Below are 16,130 nucleotides of genomic sequence, written 5' to 3' on the forward strand. Positions count from 1 at the left end.
ATGTGTAACAGATTAGAGAAAGATAATGGAACCAACCTGGAACTTCTGCTTGATCCCTTGCTTGATCTCTCTCTCCTTTGATAGAACCCGCAATTCCTCCCCGTACTTAACATGCTTGGAGAGTACCTACATAAGCACAACAAAAAAGAATCGTCAAAGCATCATGATCTATTACAACATAAACATTACAAAATCAGATATATAATGAACAAATGATGGCATTCACAACTACACAATCATATGGAAGAAAACTTGAAGAACTTTATTGATAGAAGGGAGAATTACAACCCAGTTTTCTGACCCAGCATCATCCTCCCAACTTCAATCCTTCTTCACCTCATAAAATAGCAAGATCACTCCCACAAGAATACAATTCTCTCTCCTCAATTACAAACTATTAGCAATTCCTTGCAATTCATAACATTTCAGCCTCCAGATCTCTTGGATGAGGGATCCATTTATAGATGTGTGCAAGGGTGTGAGTCATCCATGGGGTTTGATTAGTGGCATTCCACTTGTTACAATTGGTTCCATAAGAGAAGGGATAACATATGGTTTAGATCCCTTATTCATCCTTGGGCGAATTTAGAGAGGCAAGTGGCACAAGAGAATTTTCTAGAAGATTCCATGAGCATCCACTTAGCAAACTGTCTCAGACATTTGTCCATCCTCGCCCATCACACCCTATAGAAGGCCTAAACAGTATGCATCATACCCTGGCAGTGTACCACTCAGTATACATCGCACTTTGCCCATGGAGCAGTCAATATGGTTTAATTTATGCAATTTCTGGATGGTTTCTCAGATGGAGCTTTTGGGGAATGACGTATTCAGATGACTATGTTCCTTTAGGGTATGAAACAAATATTTTAGGGGTTGATGAGCCCTAATACATTGACATATAAGTTTGGGGTTGATGTGCCCAAATATGTCTATAACAATTTCCCCCTAAAGCATGAGGTTGTAAATATTCATGTCGGGTGAAATGCTTTATCATGAGGATCCGAAGTTTCGAACTGGAAGGTGACCTGCATCAGTTACAATACAATACATTATCATAATATGATTTTCATGATCTAGCTGAGGGAGGCATTCCCATGCTTAGCTTTATAAATTTCATTTCATGTACATAGATCAGATAGTCGTCTGCAGATACAGACTGGTGATTCTTCAGATATAGAGTCATCATCCATGGTTAGGATGACTATCTTTGTAGAGTCTTTGTACATTTGATGTTTTTATATCCCTGAATATATCGCAGCCCGGATGGATGAAACTAGATCCGGGGTCTTCAAAACTCATTCAATCTTTTCTCGATGTACAAGTCAATCCATTTGAAGAGATGTTCTGAAGTCGAACATGGAAAGACATCGCCTAATTACCATCCAATGATGTGAGCTGTTAACAGACGCGAGAGGAATCACTGATAATGATAATGACCCTCAAGGTACTACAGTACAATTCATGTGGTGTGAATATATGATCCGATGCCAAACACCATGCAAAATATTTTGGTCAGAGGCCATTGATGTCAACTTGTCGCTGGAAGTGAGAAACTTGCCATTGATGTATGCAAGCTTCAAAGCATTGAAAGGGTTGTTTCTAAGTCAACTTCTTGGATAATGAGCTGATGTCGACAAGAAGCAACTCGTTGTAGGATGGCCTTGATGTATCCCACATCTACGACATGAAATGAAGCAAATTATTTCTGGAGGTGAAAAATGAGCTGACGATACAAGGTTCAGGAATGGCGGTCATGAAAGAATGAAGGTTGAAGGTATTGTAGTGTATGAGACATTAACTAGATGGTGGTTTCTCAACTAAATGTCTTCTCTTGAACATGTCGGCGACACTGAGATGAATTGGTAGTGTTAACCCCAAAAGATGGATGGTATGAAAGACCAATGGTATGATGATGGTGAATGGAATAACCCAACCCAACTCAATAATGGAGATGAAGTGAAAGTGTCATGTTCAAGAGCGACCTACTACCATAAATTCTTCAAGTTTTTTCCCTTTTTCCCTAGTCATTGCTGACCAGTACCTCTTTATTTTTGTCAAGCTTGAGGAGGATAACATATGCTTGTTCTATAATTCTCCCTTTGGGCAAACGTATCATTATTTAATGTTTTAATGAGTCTAGCGACAGTGAAACTCGGTATCGTCTAGATGGACAAGTTTGTTGCTATTGTTTTAACGAGTTTAACGATAAGGATAACTCGGTCCTTTTCATGTTTAGAGAGTTGGAAAAGGGACAAAAAGAAAACTCCATAAGTTCTTTTTTGTAAAGTAATCCCTCAGGTCCAAAAAGGGATAAAATAATACAGGAGGGATGACATTTCCAATACTTTAATGAGCTGGAAAGGACAAGCGCTCGACGATCTTTTCATGTTTAACGAGTCTGAAAAGGGTTTAAAGAGGACTCTATTTTGAGGAATGAGTGGTGTCTAGGGTAGCAACTGGTTCCGATGATGTTGGAACTTTTCAAAACATGTTTATTTATGTGAAGAGGTGGGCTAATAAGACCACTCATTGCAACTATTCCTCAAAAGGGAAAAACAACCAAGTGAAATCATATGATCGGCTAAAGAGATGGTGGTGATGAGATGATAACAGCCAAGGCTCAACTGATAGAATGGGAATCACACAATCTTTTCATATTTAACGAGTCTGAAAAAGGTTTAAAGAGGACTCTGTAGTTTTCTTTTCATTTTTGAATCAAAGCTCAAAAAGAAGACTAAAAGTTTGCTTGGTTGTCAAAGATGTTCAATTCACTGTTTAGCACATCAGATTCTTTCATCGGTCGTTCAACCTGCTCAAAACTCCATCAAATTGATTAGAAATACATATGTATGGATGAAAAATGAACTAAAACTAACATTTCACTTTGAAGTAAACAAAAAAAGTAGTTTCAACATTTCATTTTCATCATTTCATTTCAAATTTGGGATTTTGGAGCTCTGAAGCAGTTTTCCCCCTCAAATTTCACCAGTTCATTTCGGGAGATCCTGTGGACCATTTTCCGCGCTGTCAGGACCATGTAGGAGCTACCCTCAAGCTCTTCATTTTCATTTCCTCTTCTCTCAATTATGGGCAAGTTTTTTTCACTTTTCTGGGTCCCTGGGGTTGCCAGTACCGAGGAAACCACGGATGCAGAGATGGGTGGACCTGATGGCTAGACATGCCGGTCAGTCACAGATCTCCTTCTCAAATGCCTTTTTTGAGTGGTTCAACAGCTAGGAGATGGTATTTGCAGAGTATCCACATACTGGGATGGATTTTCGAGGTGATCTAGATTTGGCTTTACTAGTTGGTGAACAATGGAGTGCTATAGGTGAAATGATTTGACCACATTTTTTTTTTTTTTTTTTTCTTTCAGTTTTTTAATGTTTTAGTGTTTTTTATGTTACCAAGACTAAAAAAACTCATGTGTGTGCAGATATTGGACCAGTTTGACCAGTGGCATATCCACGAGGAGCAGATGATGCTCCAGCAGTAGAGGCTGTAGGGAGGGTCTTCCTTCGAGATCTAGATGTATCAGAGACCCTGCAGTGCTGCAGGATCAGATTGGGGGCCTCGCTCTCGGCATTTAGGATGTCAGGACCGATGAGTTACCTTTGAGGTTACAGCGCCATACTACTAGTGTACCAAGTCGTTGGACTAGGCTCCTATGCATGATAGCACAGGCGGTGACATGTTATCACCAACATCACTAGTCTAGGATGTTTTTCTGCATTTACTTTAAGTTTCTTGGTCAAATGACCGATTTTGTCTTGGACACAAAACATTTTGTGAAAACTATAAACAACTATCTATTTTTGATTTTTGGAGTTTTATTTTGGCTAAGTGATGAAATCCTAATGCAAATGTTGATGTGAAATGCTTTCTTTACAAATGCTGCAAATGTCTATTTAACACATAGTTTGCTAATGAATCAGTCAATGTGTTTAAGTTTCTGGAAATGTGTTGATATTGAATGGAATCAAAATGTATTTCCAAAATCCTAACTCTTAAGAACATGCGATAAATATATGGGTTCCGAATGGAATAAACACCAGTAAGTTGTAGAATGATGAGTTGTGAATCTAGCCTGAAAATGAGTTGGCGTATGCCATGTGAAATGGCATCAGAGAGAAGTTCAATCAATGCACTATACTCAGCGATGTTGTTCGTCAATCGACCAATACATATCCCCCTGAAACTCACTAACTCGCCACTTGGAGCGAAAATGGCCCAGGCTGTAGAAGATAGGTTTTGCATACTACGACTAGCTCCATCAGCATACCCAACAAATGGTTCCAAAAATTTTGACATCTGCAACAAATGTGAAGTGGATTACCTAACCAAAATGACAACACTAAAATAAAACACTCAAAAATGCAATAAAAGGATATGTACAATGAGTTTACTACACTTAATTAAGCATAGTAACGTTTAATATACAACCTATTTCGGGGCTGCGACAGTGGAATCCCATCATAATCGACTAGCTCGTAGGATCCTTTTGTCAATACACGTTTAACAATGTAAGGGCCCATCCATAATGGTTCAAATTTACCTGCTCCTAATTTGTCAGAATCTTGATCGTAAAGCAAGACCAGGTCACCTTCTGAGAAGACACAAGGCTTAATATTTTTGTCATATTGTGCCTTGATGCATTTCTTATGTGCTTCATTAGCCAACGTGGCATCATGATAGGTTTCATCCAGATGGATCAATTCTAAGAAACAAGCCTCTTCTTCAGAAGTTTCGGGAAGTAGATTCATTGCAAGCTTGAGGGATGAGATTTCGCATTGAATGGTTAAGATTGCTTCCAGACCATACACCAAATGAAAGGGCGTAAATATGGTTTCATTTCTCACCGAAGTCCTATATGCCCATAGAGCTGAGTACATGATTAAATGCCAATTCCGTTTATGGACTCTAATCATTCTCTGCTGCATGCGCTTAAGGACTTTGTTGATTACCTCAACTTGTCCGTTAGCCGGTGGATAATATGGAGTAGAACTATCATGGGACAATCCTAATTTGATAGTTAATTCGATCATGATGTGATTGCGAAAATGCAACCCATGATCTGTAACTATAGCCTATGGAACACTGAATCTAGAAACTACATGATTGAAAAAAAAGAGTGCAGTCGTTTCGCCATTGTTGTTCAATGTAGGCATTGCCTCAGCCCATTTAGTAAAATAGTCAACAGCGACTATAATATACCCATGCCCCCCGGCCGAGGTGGGGTTACATGTCATGAAATCAATGCCCCATTTAGCGAATGGGCCAACAACAACAACTGGGTGCAGTGGTGCAGGTGGTAATCTGGTTTTGTGATCAAAAATCTGATAAGCATGGCAACTTCTAACTGAAATTATGCAATATTTGAATACGGTGGGCTAGAAGTAACCAGCTCGTAAGATTTTTTGTGCAGTAGCATAACCAGATAGATGCCCCCCATAAGGACTTGAATGGCAATCATTCAAAACTTTTTCGGCCTCCTCATGCGTGAGGCACCTTCGTAAAACCGTATCAACACCTCGATGGTAAAGTGTATCGCCAATGATTAGATAATCTTTGGCTTGGTATCGAGTATGCCGCTGTTAAGAGCGAGAGGTGTTAGGCCTAAAAGTTTAGGTCTGGAGATAGACTAGTATATCTCCGTACCATGGATCACTTGACAATATCAGAAACATAGTCTCATCCACAATTGATGATTTTGATGTTAAATCGTTGGAGGACAAGGGAAGGTCGCAAAGTAACTCTGCAAAGACGAGAGACTTCTTTAATTTGGATTTGGTGAATTCGAGATCAAACTCCTGCAAAATGACTATCCATTTGGAATATTTCCCCCCCAACAATTGACATGACAAAATGTATGTCATAGGGTTGAAATCTGACACAATGGTAGTTTTGCGAAGGAGTACATAGTGTCGAAATCTCTGTACTGCTTGAATGGCTGCTAAAGCCAAATTTTCAACATAAGAGTACTTTCTTTCTGTATCATTAAGATTACAACTTAAATGATATATAGGATGTTCAATTCCATCATCTTCTTGCACTAAAACCATAGTGATGGTTGTATTTGCAGCGGCGAGATATAGGTTGAAGTCTTTTTGATAGTCAGGAGCATACATTAATGATGTTTTTATCAGAGAATCTTTGAGAGCATCAAAGGAAGCTTGTGCAACCTGATCCCATTGGAAGGGTACTACTTTCTTTAAAATACGTGTATAACCTTTAGTGATCTTAGCATAATTTGGAATGAACCTCCTCAGAAAGTTATCTTTCCCTTGGAGTCTCTGAATCTGAAGCAAATTTGAAGGTGGAGGCATGTCAAGAATTTCCTGAACCTTAAATGGGTTGAGTCGAATTCCATCCTTAGAAACTACAAAACCAAGCAGTTGACCAGAACCAACACAAAACACACATTTGTGCAGATTGAGTTGTATCTTGTAGTGTCAGCACCGTAGAAATATGGCTCTCAAATGTTGCGGATGATTAGTCCGTTTTTGCGAATGAGCTCGCAGATCATTGAGATATGGTTGAATGATGTGTTTGATGTCATGGAAGGCATAATTCATTGCCCTCTGAAATGTTTCCCCTGCATTCTTCAAACTGAAAGGTAATTTATGATATGCGAATGTGCCCCACAGACATATAAATGCAATTTTTGACTGGTCTTGTGGGCAGATATTGATTTGATTGTATCCAGAAAATCCATCCATGAACGAAAAGATTTCGCATCCAGCACATTCATCAATAATCTGGTCGATAAAGGGTGTAGGATAGTTGTCCTTCGGACATGCTTGATTTACATCCCTATAATCGATGCACACTCTTATCGTTCCTTGTTTTTTCATCACAGGAACAATATTCGATACCGAATCAGTGAGAGGTACAGGGTAAATGAAGCCAGCACGCAAAATTTTTTCAACCTCTGCTTTAATGGAAGCAGCTTTCTTTGGATGAATAGGTCGAAGCCATTTTCATACTGGTTTGACATCAGGATACATCTTGATTTCATGTTCAACAATTCTTGAGTCAATGCCTGGCATTTCTTCATATGACTATGCAAAGACATCTCTGAATTTGTGAAAAAGAGCACAATAGCTATCTAGTTCTGATGGAGAACAAGATTTATCGACGTGAATATTCTCTACAATATTAGGTTTGGTCGAAATATTAATGGCGATAGTTTCTTCAATGTTGGACATATTTCGCTCGGAATCTACTGTATTTACAAAATTTAATAAAAAATAAACTATTGAAGGGTGATTGAGGTCGTTTGAATAATCTTCATTGTCATCTCGAAGGTGGGAATGATGATGATATTCTTCCCATAGCGTCTCTCCTATCATCATTGATTGGATTATTCCTTCATCTGTAGAATGTATACAAGACCAAGGATTAGAAGAGGCACCATATTCTAAAGACCTATCTACCCAAACACTTGTTGAGTGCGGACTCAAATTTGCCATATAAGCCAAAAAACTTGACTGCTACAAAGCTTCGATGGGGCTTGGCGACATCTCCTCGCGATGATCCTCACTATCAAATAGTCGGAACTCTTCTTAATTTCAAATGATGTAGAAGAGATCATATGACAGGTTTCCACTGTGGGCACTCCCGCAAAACTAGTTGGAGATGGGAGGGCAAAAGTACCCATTAAGGAAGGGTCTTTTAGGAGACCTAATCCAACATTTTGAAGCGATTGTGAATTTCCATGGATCAATGGAATGCTTCTAGTAGCTTGTGAAATGTTAGAAAAAAAGGCTAGTTGGTCAACAATTGTGATTCGACCTTGGAAGGGAAATGCAATCTTTCTAAAATATGTAGACACAACAACAGCCATAGCATAAACCTAGGGCCTTCCTAGTAAAATATTGTAGTCAAGGAGTCCATCAATGACCTCAACTTCAATCTCTACTGTCTTGCCCCCCCGTTCAACTTGCAAGCTACTTAAAATCCCATACGGAGTGTACGTTCTTCCATCGAACGCTTTTAATGTTTTTGGTGATCGTGACAAGGGTGGTGAACCAAGAGTTTTCTAGCAACTCATTGACATAATACAGGTAGATTCCCCTTCATCAATGATAGTTCGATGAACATTTTTATTGAGGGCTTTTACCTGTATAAGGAAAGCGATTTCGGCTGGTAACTACGGTGTATATCCTTTATGAATAAATGCCACAAGATTGGAATCCATTGGATCGATCCCACCTATTGCTGATAACAAAGCCTACTCTTGGGAGGGACAATTTTGAAATACCTCAAGTGTCGACATAGCGGATGGTGATTAAGCCAGATCCTCCACTATATTATAATTCTGAGCAGCTCGAGCATGAGGATTAAATGTCGATTTATGTACGACTCCCTTTGGTGGCTTAATGGTTAATTCAGGAATAATGGGTGGAACAACTTTTGGCGAAGTCGTTGTTGAAGAATTAGGTTGATTAGTAGCCTCATTGTTCAATGACGATGGATTCCCATAATCTTTACTCCTTGTCAATACCAAAGCATCATTTTGTTTTTTTGCAATGGATAGCATTAGCACTTGGGATGTGGAAGCATTATCAATAGCAACAATATTAGTTTTTGGGTTTGGAAACGGATCTGTTAACACTGCTGAGGTATTCGAATTCTTCAAAAGTTTTGAAACCTAAAATTGATGTGGAGAGTCTCTCATAAAATTCTCCTCGTTACATATCAAACATGGATAACGAGGAGGTTTCCTTGCCGCAGTAGGGGTTTCAGATGATTTTTCAGGAGTGGAATTCCCCTGTTTCTTTTTATTAATTTTCCCTTTCTTCTTGCCCCCTGGTTGCTTTGGATTTTTTCCTTTGTTAGATGACACGACATTAATCTCTGAGGCAAGAGAATTGTTATTTGTATTTTGACTAGAAATAACAAGAGCTTAACCAGATGGACCTCTTGTGGTTTGTGTGCTTGAGGCACCGATCACATCATCACTGGCATGAGAGTCCCTACTCGATTTAGGAGGAGGTGGAATAGAAAAAGCTGGTCTAGGAGCATCAAGAATTTTGTCGTAGAGTGTGCCAGACTGAGTATAGATCAAATCTAAATATTGGGCACGAGCAATGACTTGCTCTTCAGTGACAACTCCTCCTTTCGCCATGTCCTCAGTGATAGATGGAAATAAGGACTTAATAAACCACTCAGCTAAAAGTTGATCAGGAACATACGTCTTTACCATTTGACGATGATGTCGCCACTCATGAATATGATCAGATATGTGAGTGGACATGGTCTGTTTAAAATTGGTAAGGAGTTCTATTCCAGTTTCGTACCTGATGGGTAACTGAAAGTGGGTTAGAAAAGTAGTGGCAAGGATGGTGAAGTTATCAAACGAAGCTCTAGGCAATTCAATATACCATTTCGCTGCTAGACCAATGAGCATTCTCTGAAAAAGGTGAAGTCTAATCAAATCATCATTCAGAGTGTTAGATGAGCACCACAAATGAAAAGTCATTACGTGATTCGATGGATCTTCACTTGGATTTCCATTGAACTTAGGAATATTAGAGGGGAGTTTATGAGGAATCGCCGACCACCAAGGGGCATATGTAATTGGATCGTTCGTTAGTCAGTTCAAATTTGGTAATTCTAGAGTTGCTACAAAAGGCAACTACTGATTCAGGTTGGGTGGAGCATACCCAGGATAAGATGGGATCGCTTGAGCAGTAGGTCTTTGCATACCAGCATAATGCATCTGTTACTGGTAACTTTGATAAGGTTGTTGGAAATAACCAGTATAGTGTGGTTGTTGATAACCAGTTTGAAAATGTGGCTGTCCATAACCTACAAAGCCTTGTTGCCCAGGTCCTTGGTAGGTTTGATATTGACCAAATCTAGTTTGAGCTTGTAAACCAAGTCCAAAATGAGGTTGGGTTTGCTGGAATTGTGGTTGTTGATATTGTGGTAGCCACGGTTGTTGGACCATTTGCTGTTGCCCAATACCGTAAGATTGACCAAGTTGTGGATTGACAATACCCATCGGTGCCCGAGTCATTCCATATAAAGAAGCACTAACTTGATTTTTCAGTTGAGCCAGTGAGACAAGTGGCTGTTGTATCACAACCTAAGATACTTGAGGTTGAGACACAACAGGCTGTGCTTGTGTTTGCGACATAGTCGTAATAGCAGGTGTAGTGGGAATATTTGACACAGGTCGGATCGGTTGCATTAGATATACAACCCTTGGTTGTTATGGCAGTATTGGTATCCAACCACTAGATGTAATTCTAGCTTGACCTGAATATTGTTGGAAAATCTCATATGGTTGTTCCCTATGAGGAAACAATGAAAAGGCATATTGCTCTCCATATGGTGGCGATCCAATATTTAAATGATATATCGGTCTTTGAAAACTAGTTTTCCCAAATTGATACTGGTATGCAGGATCAAATTGTTGAGTTTCAACATAAGAAAGACCAGATGTGACTCCGGATGAACAAATAGGAGCAGACCATGGTGTCGAAGTAGCCCCTGAGTGGACTCCAGCTAGCGATTGATAACCAGCTGGAACAGATGGTGTACCAGAAAACATTGTAGGAATAGCAGCAGGAGGTTCTACCACAGCTGCATCAGCTGACACATTCCTAGATGTTGATGGTTGCTTAGACATGTTTAGTCTATCCAAAATCTCTCCAAGCGATTCAACAGGAACTTGCGATGAAGGAGGATTAAAAGAACCAAACTCAGGAGTAGAAGGATATAAATGAATCCTAGTTCCAAAATGAAATGGGGTACTAGATGGGGAATCCTCTGCTATCTCCTCTATAGCAATTAGACCAGGTGGAAGAGGTAGATCGTTAGGTCCGTAAAATATTTCTGGAGCCGAAGAAGGTATAGCTTCTACAGTGACAGGTATTGGAGGGGTGACACCTTCTGAATACTGAAACTCAATGTCCAGATGTTCAGGTAAATGAACTTCAGTCTCAAAGGGAGGTTCTTGAACAACTACTGGTTCAAATGTAGCCTCGGTTTGAATTGAGATGGGTTCTAGATCAACTCTAGATGGAGTCGTTTCAGGTACAGAAGTGTCTACCGTTACACTAGGATCAGTTCTAATGTCCTCTTGTAACTGCGGAACTTCTTCTGTGAAGGCAGATGTACCAGAAATAATCGGAGTAACTGGAGTCTTTGATGATGTTGAAACAAATGTTTCAAATAAACCAGATGAATTTGACTCAGTTAAACGAGACCGCCTTGTATGGATTGGCTTTGCTTCTAGGGGAAAAGACGGTTGACTTGCTAGTCTCCGCGAATGACGGGGTTTTGATTGACTTTCTTCCACGATTGTGGATTATTTGATCAACTCAAAATTAAGGGGAAAATGACATTATTCCGAATTCAATTAATTTTAATGATGATTGGAGACAACTTTTCTTTTTCAGTTTTTTAAGAGTCGAGAAAAAGCGAAAGATGACTCTAGTCTCCTTCAATTTTTAATGAGCCTGAAAGGACAAGTGTTTAGATGGACCTTTTCTTTTAAAGAGTCGAAAAGGAACGAAAGTGACTACTCTGGAATATCTAGACAGAGGGATTACCAAACCAATTGCAAAACTACAATATACACCATGGTGATAAATTAGAAAGAAATTACCAAGGACTTATGTACGACAATCAATCTTCTCGAATGCTATGTTCAGTGTATTGCAATCAATAATGTGGTAGACTCAGTTTCCTATGGATAAAGGATTTAAGCCTAGTGTGGTCTCCCAATATATACGCGATGGTATGGGGAGCACAAGTCCGTGCTAGCACTTGTCATATCAAGTAGGAGGAATCTCCCATCCTTCAATGAAAACGATAGCCACTAATTTTAACGACGTTGGAACACGTCACTAGCCTAGACCTCTAGATATGTTGCATTAAGTTCCAAGGCATTGTTAGGTTCATTGAAATTCATTTTAAAGTTGATATTATTTAGATTTTTCCTTTCAATGGTTCACTGCGTGATGATGATCTAAAATTCCTAAGATGCAATCTACAATGATAAACAATCTTTGTTTATTTGAGCAATGAAAATCCTAGCTAATAGGGAAAGAAGATAATAGTGCTTTTAAGCAAAGAGCAAAGAGCATACAATAATGATTTTCCCTAAATCATCTTTTTGCACACAAACCAAAAAATTCTAAATGCAAATGCATGTATTTTTTTTCGTTCTCCTTAATGTGAAAAATGCCAAAAAGAAAACTAAATGTAGCAAAGATCTGAAATATTTCACTCAAAATGGCATTTTCGACAATTTCTTCTTCAAAAGAGAAAGGAAGACTCCAAACGGCACTTTCAATTTTGAATAAAAATGCTTTCAATACTTCGAATATAATCAAATCAAATCAAATGCATCAAGAAAAGTTCAATCTATTATCAAGGGAAGGAAGAATTTACGACACTTCGCTTTTCGACAAAAAACGACAATTACGACACTTTTTGTACCAAAGCGACAAATCGATTTAAATAACTTTTCGACAAAGGATTGTAAATGAGGAACAAATACACAAAAAATTCAATAATCCTAATGTAATTAAGGATGATCTAAGCGATACAAGTAAGCTTCAGTAAAGAGGCACTGTTCATATACAGCAAAACAACCAAACAAAACTGAAAACAAGGTCAAAAACCTCAATTTCTAGATGGAAAAAGAAGTTTAGTCAATCATCGCACCTAGGCTTCACAGAATATGAGATGCATCACACTTAATGCACTTGAGAGGTGCTATGCATACTGAGTCGTAGTGGAAGACAGTGCGATGGTCCAGGGAGCGCAACTGAAATGGGTTTTGGCTCAAATGTGGAGCTGTTTTCAATGAGTTAAGGTGGGTTTTGATGACCAATGATGAGCAAAGTATGATGGAATGTCTTGAGAGGTTACTGAGCTACCAAAATTGCATCTAGATGTGCTTGCAAGCCAAATGTTTAATTCATAAACTAAACCAGAGATTGACTGAAGCAACATTCATCTACTATGCAATTGCAAAGCAAGAGCGGAGTCACCAATTTTTTCCTGGGAAAACTAGTATTCCTAAAGAATTCTAGCCCTCTAGGTTTGGAAGCTACCCTAGAAACAATAGTTTAAAGCAATTCAATGATTTATTCTATGTGTAACAGATAAGAGAAAGATAATGGAACCAACCTGGAACTTCCGCTTGATCCCTTGCTTGATCTCTCTCTCCTTTGACAGAACCCGCATCTCCTCCCTGTACTTAACATGCTTGGAGAGTACCTGCACAAGCACAACAACAAAGAACCGTCAAAGTATTGTGATCTATTACAACATAAAAATTATAGAATCATATATATAATGAACAAATGATGGCATTCACAATTACACAATCATATGGAAGAAAACTTGAAGAGCTTTATTGATAGAAGGGAGAATTACAACCTAGTTGTCTGATCCAGCATCATCCTCCCAGCTTCAATCCTTCTTCACCTCATGAAATAGCAAGATCACTCCAACAAGAATACAATGCTCTCTCCTCAATTACAAACTATCAGCACTTCCTTGCAATTCACAACATTTCAACCTCCAGATCTCTTGGATGAGGGATCCATTTATAGATGTGTGCAAGGGTGTGAGTCATCCATGGGGTTTGATTAGTGTCATTCCACTTGTTACAATTGGTTCCATAAGAGAAGGGATAACAGATGGTTTTAGATCCCTTATTCATCCTTGGGCGAATTTAGAGAGGCAAGTGGCACAGGAGAAGTTTCTAGAAGATTCCATGAGCATCCACTTAGCAAATTGTCTCGGACATTTGTCCATCCTCACCCATCGCACCCTATAGAAGGCCTAAACAGTATGCATCGCACCCTGGCAGTGTACCACTCAGTATGCATTGCACTTTGCCAGTGGAGCAGTCAGTATGGTTTAATTTAGGCAATTTCTGGATGGTTTCTCAGATGGAACTTTTGGGGAATGATGTATTCAGATGACTATGTTCCTTTAGGGTATGAAACAAATCTTTTAGGGGTTGATGAGCCCTAATATATTGACATATAAGTTTGGGGTTGATGTGCCCAAATATGTATATAACAGAGGTTCATCACGATTTCGGCCCAAATGGGTTTTTTGTTGAGTGTCTGAAACGTTGCAAAAAAAATTATAGCGAAAATTCCACGATGACCTATTTGGAGTAGAAAAACCTTAGAATCCAAAGCTATGATACCAAATGTTATGAAACTAGCTCACAAAAAGATAGAAAAGATAGATCAACGCCTTTGAATTCAGCCTCTTCGAGGGGGAAACCTCCTTTACATTACACAAATGAACAATTCTTGGATGATACAAATGACAAGACCTCCTTTCTATATATAGGAGTCTAAGGGGCCATAATATAATCAGAGCTGACATAACAATAATAATGTAAGGGCACAATAATAACAATAGTGGGCTTCTATGGGGCACAATAATAACAATATGGGGACTACATGGGTACAACAATATAATAAGGGGGTTGTACTAATAACAATAAAGGGTTACACTAGTAGTATAGGGGCTTAACAAGGCGTAACTCGATGTCATTTTCATATTTAAAGATTTTGAAAAGACAAAAAAAGAAAACTCATTCAAGTCTTTCAACATAATTTTTAACGAGCCCAAAGAAAGTGAAGCTCAGTGTTTTTCAGTTTTAGGGAGTCAGGAGAAAAACATAAGTAAACTCCACAATGTCTTTTTTCGTAAATTTAGTCTCTCAAGCCTAGAAAATGGTAAAATAATACAGGAGATAACTCTGTTGACCATGATTAGTCAATGTATACCTTTTTAGTAAATAGTTTGGTTCAATTCGTAAAAGGGGTAAACTTATGCTGAATAGACGATTGTTCACTTTCTTTTATGAGTTCGAACAATCAAATTCTTGAGGATCTTTTCATTTTTAAGGAGTCTGAAAAGGGCGTAAAGAGAACTCCAGGGTTTTTCTTCTTCGTAAGTTTTAACGAGTTCGAAAAGTGATACAAGTATACTCAACACCAAAATGATTTGTTTTTGTAAATAACCTGTAACCTGCACACTTAAACTCGAAATAATTATCTCTGCTAAAAAATAAAGCGAAAAGCATTATAAATTTGGATTTTAAAGGTTAATAGGCAAAAAAAAATTTAAATAAGCCTAAAAAACTTATAAAAACCCAAAAAGTAAAAAGTTTTTACCATTTGTGTTTTTCACCTTTTGAGAGTGATAGAGGTCATTTTCACCAGAAAATTCAAAGGCGGATTCCGAGAAAACTATTGGACGAAATTGTGAGTTGTCTTTTTTAGGTAGATTATCTCTCCGAGATCTTCGTTTTCATGTCTTTTATTTAGAAATTCACTATAATTTTTGGATTTTGGGGGAGGGTTCTCAAAATGAAATCCACCCTCAATGTGCGCAAATCACCCTTATCGGGCCTATACACATCGGTCATTTTTTTAACAAAAGAAAATGCAATGTGCACGGTTTCTAAGAAGATAAACACAAACATTCGTGCTATCTTATAAAATTTGGTTGTGCACAGCACCGAGGGCACAAAAGCTAATATGAAAATCATCCAAATTTCTTACTAATTTTTTCCATGATTGCTTCTAATGACCTCTTATGCTTGTTTGTAGGGTTTTGAGCTACAAATACGTAATGGAGAGAGCATGAACATGAAGAAGAAGACATAGTTGCTCTAAACCATCCAGAAACCATATAGGCATTGATAAATTGTGGCCTGTACAATTTTTTCACCATTCTGCACATGAAAGCCCAATTAGACTTGCTAGAATGGATGGTGGGCAAGTGGAATGTTCAAGAAGAATGTTTGATAATTGGAGACCATAGACTTGTCATCGATGTTGATGAAATTTACTTCTTGATGGGAATTCCACACCATGGGTGGAAATAAATCTGTTTGGGCATAGGCGAGGTGGCGAAACCAATGCCACCTATCTGATACAACATTGTACTGACAGAGCTGCTCTCAAATATGGGAGAATTGACATTAATACCATCTCACGGATTCCTTTGAAAGCTATCGGGTTCACTGGTTCATGGATATGTAGTAGTGCAGCTCTACGTTTACTCACAAAGAATCAGATGCAAACTGTAGCAAAGTGTTTGTAACCTACTATATTCAATTAGAGTGA

This window comes from Pinus tabuliformis, chromosome X (assembly GCF_031772625.1).
Source record: "Pinus tabuliformis cultivar Carrire ecotype Pingquan chromosome X, CPIR1, whole genome shotgun sequence".
Lineage (NCBI taxonomy): Eukaryota > Viridiplantae > Streptophyta > Pinopsida > Pinales > Pinaceae > Pinus > Pinus tabuliformis.